Source organism: Rhyacophila brunnea, unplaced genomic scaffold, assembly GCF_057557595.1.
Source record: "Rhyacophila brunnea isolate RB1 unplaced genomic scaffold, BYU_Rbru_1.0 scaffold_123, whole genome shotgun sequence".
Lineage (NCBI taxonomy): Eukaryota > Metazoa > Arthropoda > Insecta > Trichoptera > Rhyacophilidae > Rhyacophila > Rhyacophila brunnea.
Window position 1 is genome coordinate 1,018,894 of NW_028232778.1, and position 14,713 is coordinate 1,033,606.

Here is a 14,713-nt window from a genome sequence, read left to right on the forward strand (position 1 = left end):
AAAGATTATAATAGAAGTAATTGATCTCAAAAGATATACTTTTAATAAAATACTATATATTATTAAAACTAAAATCTAAGAATAACGTTCTATTTCTATAAATTTATCAATGAAAATGCCCAGTGTAGGGTAAAAATTACGAAAAGAGCTTGATACATATATTTAAGATCACGTAAAATGAATAATTATCTTGATAATGTTATTTTCTATTACATAAATTTTACCATCGAATAGAATCAACTAAATATAATTTAATTATTTAAATTAGGAAAAACAATTCAATTCATTCTAAAAAATGTACAAAAAAAGGGTGCTTATTAAAATTATCAAAAAAATTTGAAAAGATGTGAGCAAAATATAGTTTTAGGTATATCTACCGTGGCTTTTTTTTTCATTTGTCTTCTGATCTTTGGTCAATTACATGTATATGAAGCGCTATACAAATTCCTTAATTTATGAAAAATATAGGAAATTTTATTTTAATGATATAAATATACAACCTATGATCATTTTTATCTTATTTAAATGCAATGAAATTAAGGTATCATATATATATAAGAACATCTTTTATGCAAATTTATGTGTGTTCATTTATATTATTGACAATTTAGTTATTTTAAATACCCGCGTTAAATAATACATTATCCGGTAAGAAGCTCGTTCATTATTTATCACATAAAAATGTAAAAAATATTTAATAATCATCTCTAACGACGCTATTTTTTTTATTTTTATTTAAACTTTATCTTTTGTCCTAAAACCACCTTTTTTCCATCAGATTGAATAAATGCGCTCAATTCTTTCCTCTAATAAAAGAATTTAAATCTTTTAAAATATAAAATGTTCTTTTATAGAATTTAAAGATGTATTTTATATTTTTAAGCTTTACTGACATATGTATGCGTAAATTTTGGACTACGTTGGTTCCTGTTATGATTTTATCGTGTATTTATGTTAGTTTCGCTTCTAAAGAAAATTTTCGCAATTTTTCTTTTGTATCTGTGATTTTATTGGGACTAACGTTAGGTTTATTTTAAGCTAGAAAAATCAAAAACAAAATTGAAATCTAATAGTAAATAATATAAAAAAAATATCATACATTTAAAAGCGAATTAAATGCTGTTTTATCGATTTTAGGTTTTACAAGCACATTTTTTATTTGCAAAAATAGTATTAAATAACACAGAAATTAGTTTCAAGTATTTTAAACACAAAATATACGTTTTTTGTCGCTTATGCGTGATTTTTATATTGCTTCAATGTCCTCGGTGACGTAATATATTTATATAGTATATACCACATTTATATTATAAAAATATATAAGCAAAAAATAATACACCAAAAAAATCCAAAAAACATCATAAAGTCAAAAAATACTGCTATTTGAAATAAAGCTACTATAAAAACTTAGTACTTTAAGATGGTTTTAAATAAATCAAAAAGTAAATAAGAAAGTTTTTTTGTTATTCGATCTTTAAATACATCTTTATATAGCCAAAAAAAACAAAATAAAAACAACCGTTAGCATTGAAATGCTTTACGCATTATTTTTTATTTTTAGCGGACTTAATTTAATATTTTTCAAACAAAATAATGGAAAAAAATGCTCTAATATTAATTCAAATCATCATCGATTGACCTTATGGGTCTGCAAGAAACGATAGAAATTAGAAAAAATCATCATTTTAAAATCTCAATCTAGAAAAGCTCTTGTATAAAACAGCCTGTCTTATACCTTCAACGTATTAGAAGAAAATGTTTTTTCATGAATTTTTTTTAAATTGAATATAATATACAATTTAGTAATAAAGCGCAAATTTCTGCGTATTTATGAATCCGGTCAATACATTAGTTTATCGATTACTGAAATAGCACATAGTATGTGTCGATTTTTACAATGCTTTACCCCTAATTTTTGTTGACAAAAATATTGAAGTTTAATATTTAGGGAATCTTGTCGAGTAACTACAAATTAATATTTGTTTTACTTTAATTAAACAAATCTGGATTCATATCAAATAAATTTGTTATCTCGATAATTTTATGCAAACGGTAATGGTTCTTGAGCATGTATTAAATATTTCAACAAGTAAACAAGATTTATTTTCATATATAGCTGTAAAAAAAACTGCATTCTTTTAGTTTGCATTTTTTTAAAATCTGTATAAAATATGTTTATCATATATTTTCTTATAATATTTTTTTGATCATGTACTTAAATATTGTCGAACTTTGAATAAAACAATTTAAGTTGAATTTTATAATTTATAAATAGAACTTATGATTAAACCAACAATAATTTGATGCTATACATAATTTAGGGATTGATAAATAATATATAAATGCATATGTATTTTTCTTCAAATAGTAAAAAAATTTACTGGTTTTTATATGGTTTTTCAGCTTTATTGTTTTATTATTATATCAAATTTTCATGGTTGCAATCTTTTATAATCAATTTTGTTCTTTAAATCTAATTAAACAATCTATAACTGCTTTGATTTCAAAAAAATCAAATTCTTGCATATAATATGATAGTTTACTCGCTTAAATTCATATTAGTTTGAAATATTTATATTTATTTTAAGTAATTTATAAATAATTACTTTTATTGGCCAGAAAAATATGCCTACATAGAAATATAATTGCACAAAAAAATTATAAATTTTTTTTTAAAAATAACACCATGTTTTTCTAATGATAAATCTTTCTTTAGATTACATAAAATATTCTTAAATCATATTATTTTAAATAAATAGAGATTATTTAACCTTAAACTTTCTTTTTCGTTCTTCTTTGCAAATGAATACAGTAGATGCATGCAATAATTTTTTTTTAAGAAACTACAGAAAAAAAACCTAGATTTATAATATATCATGAATAATATAATACATATTGAGAAAAAAAAAGTTTTATGAAATAGTTTTTTTTTTGTTAGGTTTCTGTGTTATAAATGCATTTTTAATCAAAAATATACTTTTTAGACATAAGAAAAAACGTATTTTATACGTTTAAAGTAAGATTTATTGTAAAATTAAGCCGCCGATTATCTTCTTAGTCTTCGGATGTGATTCTTTATTTATATAGGACAAAATAAGCTTAAAATGTGAAATTATATTTGTTTAATACTTACGGCAGATATATAAAAACCTTAAAATATCACAACCTTGGACATTTTTTTACATATATGACCAGCACAAATTTATATATATTCTTAAAATATAAATTGTTAATTTTTTTTCCTTTAGCTATTATTAAATTAGATATCGAATAACCACAATATAATCATTAATAAGTATGTTAAAACCAAATTTTCTATAATATATTTTTAAATTTTATCTTAAAAAGTATCTGTAATAAAATAATCAATTATTGAAAATTATTGTAAATTTAAAGTGAACAGAAGATTGACACAGTAAATTTAATTTTTGCATAGCATATGAATAAATTCTAATGAATAAAAGAAAAACAAATCATTTCGAAGATTTCATAAGGGCAATAAAACCCTTATAATTTACAAGATAAAGTAATGGATACAATAAAAACAATCATGAATTTTAATGTGATGAACCTTATGTTCATTTTTTCATCAAATTTTTTCCTTAAAATGACAAAAAACCTTTTATATTGCTTACAGGACCATTTTCTCAAGAAAAAACCAATATCGTTAATAATAATAGAAAAGCCAATAAAAAATATTTAAAGATTTTAAAAAACAATATGTACCACAAACTTCTTTATATTTATATGATTTTTTTATGCAATAAAAGAGGCAATTAATATTAAATTTCTTACTATCTGTTGCCATCTCGTATTTTTTTGATCAAAACAGTTCATCAGACGATGGTTTTATTGTTAAACTTCTACTTTACAAAAAAATTGTATTTACAAGTGAATAACTCTTGTTCCTTAAATCACTAGTAATCGAGATTTTATCAATATATGAGCAAATATATCTTTCTATCAGCTTATATAGAGTAAAAATAATTTTAAGATGTTATAATTTTTGTTTTGATTTTTGAAAATAATTTTATTTATATATTAAAAATAATATTCAATTAAAATTCTTTTCAGCATAAAATCTAATAATAAAATTCGTTATTTTTTTGAATCTCTATTGTGACGTAAACATAATTTGATTCGTAATTTATAAGTCCACTAGAATAAGGGTTAAATGAAATATTGAACTATGTTTTTTGTTAAATTGCTTGTATAAGTCAAAGAAAAGAAAAAAAAAACTGTATTCAAACGATATCGGTATTGATATAATATATAAATTTAATATTTTTTTATTTAGTAGATGAATCTGAATGTATTTTAAGGTGGGAATCTTTGCCTTATCTACTTGAACACCCTTTCCCGTTCTTATCGCATTGTTTACTTTAATTTGACCGAAACGCTATATCGCATGGATTTATGATTTCTGTCTCATTCGTAAAAACACGCTGCCGTTGCAGCAGTTCGAACACCATTCTAAGTATATATGAAGATCTAAATTTATCAAAAATATTGTTTAGTTCGACATAAATCTGCATATAATGGCCTAGATACACAATAAAAAAGCATGTTGTTCATAGCGGCATATTTTATGAGTAAATAAATGAAATATAATAGGACTTATAAGTAGTAATCATAATTGATTATTCAGTCAATATAAAAATCACTAAAATCAGATAACTAGTATCAGTGAAAGTTTGATTTAAAACAAAACTTCAACAAAACTATTTATCCATAAAATACCCTGCAAGATTCAATATATTATTCGATTCATACAATTATCTACCATTTATGCTTTAGTCGAAATTTTTATCGATAATCAAGAAATCGGGAGGTATATTTATAAGAAGAATTAGCGAAATGTCGCGGATGTATTAATTATATGAAAATTTGGATTTTTAGTCAAATTTTTTATTATATTTAATTTTTATATGATAAAATGAGAACAAGGTACATTAAATTCCAAGATTTCTATTAAGCGATACATCTGGTGTATTATTTTATGTTCTCATATCATTATTTTGGTTGATTTTTATTATTTTTAGGCAATAAAAGAGTTTGATTTATAAAGACTTATACCGATCGACATTTGAGCATTTCATAAGTTAATATGAAATTCCTTAAAAAAATTGCGTCTAAAGAGCAGAAACCAAAAGATAATCAATGGATTTTTATTTTTAGCTTATTATAAAAAGCAAGAAGCTATAAATAAGCACTGTTGTTTGTCATATAGTACAAAAAATATAGATGGCAATCAATATTTACAAAATCTGTTTCACACAAGCTTCATTTTATTATTTGGTCTATTTATAATGTGTATAATACATTTAACAAATTAATTTGATATAAGCCAAAACAATACGTTTAGATTCAGATCAAAAAATTTCACACTATTGTTTCTTGTGTATATATTTTTGCATACTATGAGAAAGTTCACATGCTTTTGTTGTTAAGATCAGCATAGTTTTATTTTATTGTATACATTCGGTGAAATAGGTAGGATTTGGCCTCCTCAACTTTTTTATTTAAAAATTAATTTTTATCTTGGTACTTTATTTATATATTAGAAAGTAAAAAGTCTCTTTGGGCCATTCTTATATAGAACCTAAAAGAAATTTATGATTTTAAGCAGAAAATTTTATTTCTGGCACTTTAAAACATGGGAATACAGCCAAAAACTAATTTTTAAAATGTTTGCGAAATTAAAAATTTATATTAGAATAGGCTTTGAATTTATTTCTCGTAAAATATAATCTAACATGCCGTAAAAATTTTATTATTATAGTAAAATTTACCTTGAAAAAAAATACCTAGACTAGTGATGTCAATAGTAACAAGAATGTACAAAAAAAAATTCATACTTAATCAAATAATTCCCTAATAACATAAGACTCATTTATTTGTGATGAATTTTAGATTTATTATGATGAATTTATATAACCAAGATGACCACTGTGCCTTACTATTCTTTTTATATGATATAATCGCTTAACGACACTCAAATTTGACCAATAAGAAATTTATAAATATGAAAAAAGTCAACACAATTAAGAAAATGTATATGATGTCGCTTCTAAAAAAAATAAAGCCTGAAAGGTGATTAATTAGATAGATTGCTTCTCGGCTATATGCAAAAATATAATGTTTTTTGCGAATTATTGTAATAAAAACTTAAAAAACCATGTTAGTCAGTTTTAAACAAATAAAAACATTCAAAGTCGCATTGAGTCAGACAGATGGTGCACAAATATGTCTATTTTTTAAAGTAGCTTAGTGGAATATTTTAACTTGAATCTATAGATCATTTAATGATTAAATAAATACTCAAAGCATGTAGATTTCGAAGAAATTCAAACAGATTCTCGCTGAGTTAAGTGAAATCACTGATGAATGATATAAAATCGATATAGATTTTTTACAGCTCTAAAAATATATAAAATATTGAAATTTCCACGGTTTTTTTGACTTGGAACATGCATTTGTTAGATTTTATAATAAAATATTCATCTACTGTATTTAAAGGCAATCCTATCTTATCCTAAAATATACTCGAAGTTAAGTTCGCTTTATTTATGTTTAATTCCATACAGTAAGCTTAACCCACTGACTCTATTGGTATCGAATAGACTGTATAAAAAAACAGAACCCAAATCATATGCTTTTTTTAAATTAAATCAACATGATATCATCTTTATAAATGAATCACTGGATGTTTAACATAAAATTTTGACATCTCTAAAATAAACACAATAAATTAAAAAAACTCTAAATTTAAGTGGTGCTGGTTAAGGGGTGGATATTTAACCTACAATTGTTATTTAGTGTTAGAACGCATAAATCCTCCACCCTCTAATTAATTTCGAAATTTAAAAACTAGTAATTAATTCCTTTAGCGGTAAGAGATACATCATAATGTTAGAGAACCGACATTTAAAGAAGCCCATTGTCTATAACATACACTTTATTGTGGGGCAGAAACAACTTTGCTTCAATTTCAAAATGTAAGTGCAGTAATCAAAGCTGGTGTTGGTTTAATTGGGAATTTTTTCTGTAACGGGGACCCGATTGATGTGTTAAATCATTAATATTCTACAACTTTTATATATAGATATCACGAAAAACCCTTTTTTATTTTGATTACCAGATAGCATAACTAAAAACGGTATAGTTCAATTTCAGAAATTTTTAAAATCGGCTTTTAATGCCTAAAATTCAAACTCACAGATAAAATTTTTTAAAAGTTTCTTAATTTTTTTTATAATAAAATAGATGACACCATAAAAATAAGAACTATGCTAGCAAGAGGTTTATCTTTTTCGATTATGGAATAACTGTAGTATTTTTTTTTTGCAATAGTATCTTTTAGGCATATGAAATAAATTTACACGAGAAAAAATAAATAATAGGAATATTAATTCGGCAAAAACTGCAAGATCAATGGATATAAAAAGATAACAAGCACACAATACGTTTCTTATCTTAAATATTTTTAAGTTAAAGTTTTAATTTCATAATTTATGCAACATTTTCGCAAAACACCAATAGAAAAAAATTGTTTAGACTTATAAACATCTTAGAAGCTCTTTACGATAAAGGGACTCCAAATATTCATTATATATTATGAGAATATATAATGAATATTTAGTGATAAATTAGAAAAGTTTAATGATTTAATGATTTATTGAAAATTTTATTAATTATCTGAAAGATTGAACACCACTTCTCATATATTTTCGTATTTTTTCGTCTCTATTAGATATTAATTTGTTTTATTAAAAAATTAATTTACTTCACGGATAGTAATATTTTATCGGGGTTTCTTGGTATTAACAGAGCGATCTAATGAAATTCTTATTCAAATGACAAACATTATATCTTTAAATGTGTTTATACAAATTAATTATTAATTTACGTGTCTATGTAATCTACAAATTCGGCATATGTTCATCATTCAATTTATAAAAAAATCAAATCAAATCTGACGTATCATACTAAAGTTCATAAACAAATTATATTGCTATCTATGTTCCAAAAATGTGATATTACGTTGATCTTCTGAAAAGCTTTTAAGTCTAACATGTTTTCCAGTGGTAATAACCGATCAGAAAGAAAAAAAAACATAGCTATTTTTATTGCTTGGAATTAATTGCCCTCCACCCCTTTTGAAGACGCCTATTTACTAACTAACATTTTAATTTTGCCATATGGTCTATTGTTTGAAATACACCTAGAAAAAAATAAAAATATAATTAATCAAAACAAGTTGATGGGCTTTAAATCTTGATACCGTTTTAATGTGATCTAAATAGAAAAAGGGTATTTAAATTTTCAAATGTTTCTCGATACCAGCGGAATTAGTTTATAAACATATATCTACTTGTTCTAATGGCATTCTTAAAATTTCGTCATAATATTTTACATAGTAGTAGTAATTTATATAAAAGCTTAGTACAAGCATTTTTTTTGATAATATAACCCACTTATGCATAACCGAAAATTCCACGCGAAGAAATCATAAAAGCAGCAAAAACAAAAAATATAGGTTTCGGCACTTACATATTGTCAAAATATTTTAAAAAATGTAAAAAAACAGCAAAATTTGTCGGTAAACTTACGCAAAGAGTATAGCCTATGATTTGAAATCAGTTAACTCAAATTTTGGCTTGATACAATTATATTTATGGTTTTTTTTGAATATAGTAAATACATCTTTTAGAAATGAAAAAACTTAACAAAATTTATATGAATTTGATAAACCAGATTTACCATAAATTGATCACGACTATTTATCACTTAGACCATAAAAATTTACCATTTTATCTCTATTATTTTATACGAAAAAATTTAAAAACACAAATAAAACAAAAATATTCATTGAAATAATAATAATAAATAATATAAAAAATTAAAAAAGATTATACATATTATCAATATGTTTTGAAATTAAAACATGCATGTATAATAATTTTTAAAAGATTTACACTAGTGTTGTTTGCCAACTTTTATAAATAATGTCCGCACAGTAAAAAATACTAAAATCTAGAGAAAGAACTATTAAAATTTACTAATTTTTCCTGATCGTGATCAACAACTCGCAAAATTATATATGCTACAATTAAACTATACAAATATACAAAGTTGTATAAGAATAGATAAGACGTATTTAAGTTTACTGTATAAATATGTCATTCATGGGGTAAATCCTGCATTCAAATTGTTTAACCTATATAATAATTCATAGATAACCAACTATTTTTTAATGTGTTGTGTCATGAAAAATATCAGGGCACATACGAACCTTGAGATTAAAAAAAACCATAAGAAATAATAGTTCTCAAAAAGATTTTAGGCATCGAAAAAGACAGCCGAAAGCATAAATACGCTTCCGCGGAGGGAAATCAATTAAAATTTGCTCGAAAGCAAAAAAATAAATTTATAACCATGAATTTTGGTTTCGGGTAATAGGGGGATATTGGGGGGGTTATATTAAATCAATAAAAATTTAAATTTATGGGTTAAAAAAATATTAAAAATAAATGAATTTATAACTAAGTAACTTTAAAAAAAAATAAACGAGATAAAAATACTTAATTATAAAATTATGATATCAAATCTACGAAAAGATCGTATATTTCTGAACACTTAAGCTATAATTTATTATAATTCATAAAGTTTAAATAAAAAGATTTTTGTGTTAAATTACACTGTTTTTTAATACTGAAATCGTTTTCGTGTAATATTTTTTTAGCAGCGAATTCTCGAATTTACACCGTATCTTATATGAGCTTTTATACGGTGTAGTTTACCTCCACAGTGTTAACATGTGGTGTTTGATAAATGATCAAACCTTCTCGTATCATAAAATGCAAATATGGTTTCTATAATAGTTTAATTCAATAGTTCTCATTTATGGCACTTTAATTATTATAAGTTTTAACATTTTTTTTGATTATATGTTTAGCCAAAATGTCCCTATCACCGATAACATTTTATACGAGTTAAATCTAAAAATATAATTTGGTATTGTATTTAAAATTATCTGAAGTTTTATTTATATTGAATTATCCATTACATATCAATAATTATCAAAATATTCTCTTAGGAATGATAAGAATACCTAAAATCACGCTAATACAGATCTAAACTAAAAAAAGCTAAGTTGTAATTTCGCTATTCCAAAGATTTCTTTATCAAAAAAAATTATAATGTATTCTATTTGAACAGATTTGTAAATCAATTTTTTAATCATAATATATTTTTATCTGTAGATAAATTCAAATATTTTACTTTTCATGCTTGAATGGCGAAATTTAAAATTCTCAAGAGAATAAGAACATTAGAATACCAGAATATTGCAAACATAACACATAAAATTTAGGGAATTTCTGAATAATCAGGTTTTACAATAAATTTATTATTATACATTGAACAGTATATATATTAAACAGTAAAACTCAATACGAAGATATTAAGAGATAGAAATTACATATCTAATCATATTGTATACCGTTATTCCCTATTTTTAAGAATTATAAACGTGAACGAGAGAAAAATATCTATTATTATAAAAGTACATATTTATTATAATAGTTAAATGTAAATAAACACACAAAATTACAACAAAAAAGGATCAAAACCATCATGTATTATCCTTAAAGGTTCTTTAAGGTTAGGTAATACAAAGAAAAATTACAAAAAGAAGATCGAGAAAAATTTATAGGGATATTATTGCGGGTAAAAAAACGATTTGATGATTAATGTTTTTTCGTGAAGGAATATTATTTATATGAACTCAGATAAAAATGAAATCATAAGTTTTATCCGGTTATTATATTTTTTAGAATTTGAATAAATCTAATTATAAAAATAAATTAATATACAATAAAAAATATAATGAAAAAATAATATATAATATGAGAAAGTAAAAAATCTTCCAATAAATCGATACAAAAATGTAATTCAATACAAAAATTTTGAGTACATAAGTATTTCGACAATTTACCACTAATACTGCTTAGATGTCTCTAATGCAATTCAAACGGTCTAAATTTCTTTTCATAATCACTTTAATGAATCTTTAAATGTATTCAACTGTTAATTTTATTCGAGTTTCATGTAAACATAAATAATAATAAAAATCTTACGCTTTTTATATCATAATTAAGCAACACAATTATAACATTGCGTAAAGCATTTTAAAAAGATACCAAATATTATAATTCCATATTTTTTTATGACTCATAACTTTATATTTAATTAATATAAATTTTTCATTTTATTTATTTTTTTCGTATTTTGTTACACTTAACTTTATTTTTATATGTTTATGCTTATTTTTCATGGAACTACAAATCGTAAACGCTTCATAAATTTTTTTGTTTGACTCTTCAACTATATACAAATTTTTATGCAGAATTTTATTTTTACAATATAAAACAGCTGAAATAAACTCTTAAAATAGCTAAAAATGCTCTATTCAAGCAAGATTAGCCTTTTTTTTCAAAAATTCATATATTTCACATTATAATTTCAGGAGCACCTTAATTTTTTAATATATATAATTTTTTTTCTAATGGGCGCCTCATGAATATTATACATACAATTTTAGAGTCGCCTTAATTTGATGATATATATAATTTTTTTTCTAATGGGCGCCTCATGAATATTTCACATTACAATTTTAGAGTCGCCTTAATTTAATGATATATATAATTTTCTTTCTAATTCACGCAGCTTGCGGCTTCACATATTTATAAAAACAGTTACTGGTCTTTAATCTATAAATATCTTTAAACATTGGCCAGTTTTTGTTAACTTTTCTCAATTGAAGTTGTAATATTCACTCGGTTGTTTTTGAATCAAGAAAAAGACACCATTAATTAAATATAACAGTGAAATCAGGGCAAGAATAAAGCAGACAAATGCTTTCTAGATCCGCATTTGAAATAGTATACCATTTTCGGATCAATGTATTATCTATTTTTAAATACCCTTTTTTCTTCAAATTTTGAAATTTTTTTATAATTAATTGAAAAATCTTATTATCTTAAATATTCTAACATAAAAATCTATGTTACTGCACAAATATTTTTTATTAAGAATACCTGACTAACATAATATTACGTACATTTGAAATTTTGGTATAAACTTACATTTTATAGGTAATATATGTAATTTTTTAATATGTAGAACTTCTATGGCTATTTAGCAAGACACAAAAAATATTTAGCGTTAATATTTAAAATCATTCTAGCATACTTAAATCTAAATTATCGTCTGCCATACTCTTAAGTTCACTCCGATCCCTTTATTAGGCTTTCTACCAACATTTAGCGTCTAGAAGTTGTATATTTATGATTTATAGCGCTTAAATATTGGTCATTAGGGGATTTTTAATAATTTTTAAGTGTATAATATCATTTTTGTAAAACCACATCGCAATTTAATGCTTCATTGTAAGACTTTTTATTATGTTTTCTGATTTAATATTCTTTATTTAAAAGTACGAATACCTACCTATAATTTTTTAAAAATATTCAGTCAGTAATCAGGTTAATAAAGTTTGAGGATATTAAGTCCGTGTATTATATCTCCCATATAAAAACCTCAAAGGGATTTTATCATTTATTTCATGATTATTTTTGGTATTTTTTTCCTACTGATTTCACACAATTTTATTTTGCTAATTTTTAAAGTTTATCAAAGTAATTAATATAGCTAAAAAAGCGTTTTTTAAAAAAATATACATATCTTAAACTTAAATCAATATTAGTCTACAACAGAAAATTCGTCCAATATATATGTTTTTTTCATTTAAATCTGTTTTTCACTAGCAATCATATTAAACATATGCGTAAAAATTCTTTATATTTAGAATTACATTTCGATAAAAATTATATTGAAAATTTGGTCTTGCGTGCGAAAAAGTTCTGTAATATAGCTATTCAAAAATAAACCAGCTAAAAATGTTCAAAAAATAAGGCAATCTCGATAAATATAATAAAAATTTTGTAGGTTCGACGAATCAAAATATCAAAATTCTGTATAGTATTTATCACTATCGTCGGGACTACATGAAGTTCTCGTTAATATTTAACTTTATTATTTCTTAGATCATGCAACATCCTATGGAGAATCAACAATAACTAAATAAATATAATAATAATAATAATAATAACAATAATCATAATGAAAGAATATAGTTAAAAATCAGAAACGGAATATTTAAGCATAAGTAATGAACATTGTTTTAAAAAGTCATCTAAAGAGCACACATGTATAATTTCAATATTTTACAATTATTTTATGCTTTTAGCCAACATAAAATCATTACTTTCAATAAACATTAATAAAAAACCATGGTTAATAATTTCATGTTAGTAATCGTAAAAACCAATATTTTAAAAGATCATAATTATGTATTTCTTTTTGATATAAGATCAGCTTATAAATTCTTTTATCATAGGGACTTTCTTTGAAATCATAGTGAAATAAAGAATCGTTTCAATTTCGCATTACAAATTTCGAATTTGATGCCCCTATCTTAAACATGAAATGTACAGCGTGTCTTATAGAAATAAGCGACAAAATCAAAGAACACTATAAAACAGATTTACATGCCATAAATGTCAACAGAAAGATAAACAACATACCACCATTACAAAGTTTAGAGAATATTCCGGAAACAAGTAAAGATATAGAAGAAGTATGCACCACAAAGAAAAATAAATTACACAAGTGTAACAAACAGAAGAATGAATCTGAGGTAGAGATTATATCAGAAAATGAATGTTTTATCTGTGATTTAATTTTTGATAAAAAAGGATATATGTTGGATCATTTGAACATACACGGAATAGATACATCACAATACAATTCCTATCGTATTTTATTGAATGACCAAAAATGTGTGTTTTGTGGTTTATCTGTAAAATCGAAATCCATTCTAAAAAATCATATGCTTAAAGTACATGTTCTTAATCAAAATCATAAAGACTCTTATGCTGATATTAAACCTAGTGAAATTGATGCACAAGGTGGTTTTGGATATCTAGAAAATGGTAAAGTTTTGGTGAATAAAGAATATTTATCTTTTCATAAGCCTTGTTCTAGAGAACCAATTGTTCTACGAAATAATCAGCAAATTGAAGTTGTTAGATTGAGTAAAGGGGAAGTGTGCAAAATAAGAAAAAATCGTAGAAAATTGAATCGATATGCGTTAAAAGTTAGTTTGGGCATGAATAATCAATCACATTTCACCGAACACTGGATGCAATAAAAATTAAATATTATTTCAGTTTTCTGAGCTTTATAAAATCCCATGATTATTCTAAAAATGCATCAATATTTTATCCCTTTTATGGTTGATTCTTAATAATCAATACATTTAATAAATTGTTGAACTTATATAATAAAATATGTTCGATTTTTTCAACCACTTATATCGATTCACACCTAATCATGCTATTTTCTTTAAGTTAGTATAAAAATAAAATTGGTTTATTCTTTCATTTATGAATCATTATTTGGTCATTAAACATCATTAGATGTATAATAAACGAGTTGGTAGTTCAACTTAGAGCAGGGGCATACACATAACAATAGGGTTGGTGAAACCAATTGAATAATAATTTTAAAGCAGTAATATGCATAAATAAGGGTTTTAATGAGGATATGATACGAATAAGAATAAGTATGGCGTGTACTGTGGAGACAT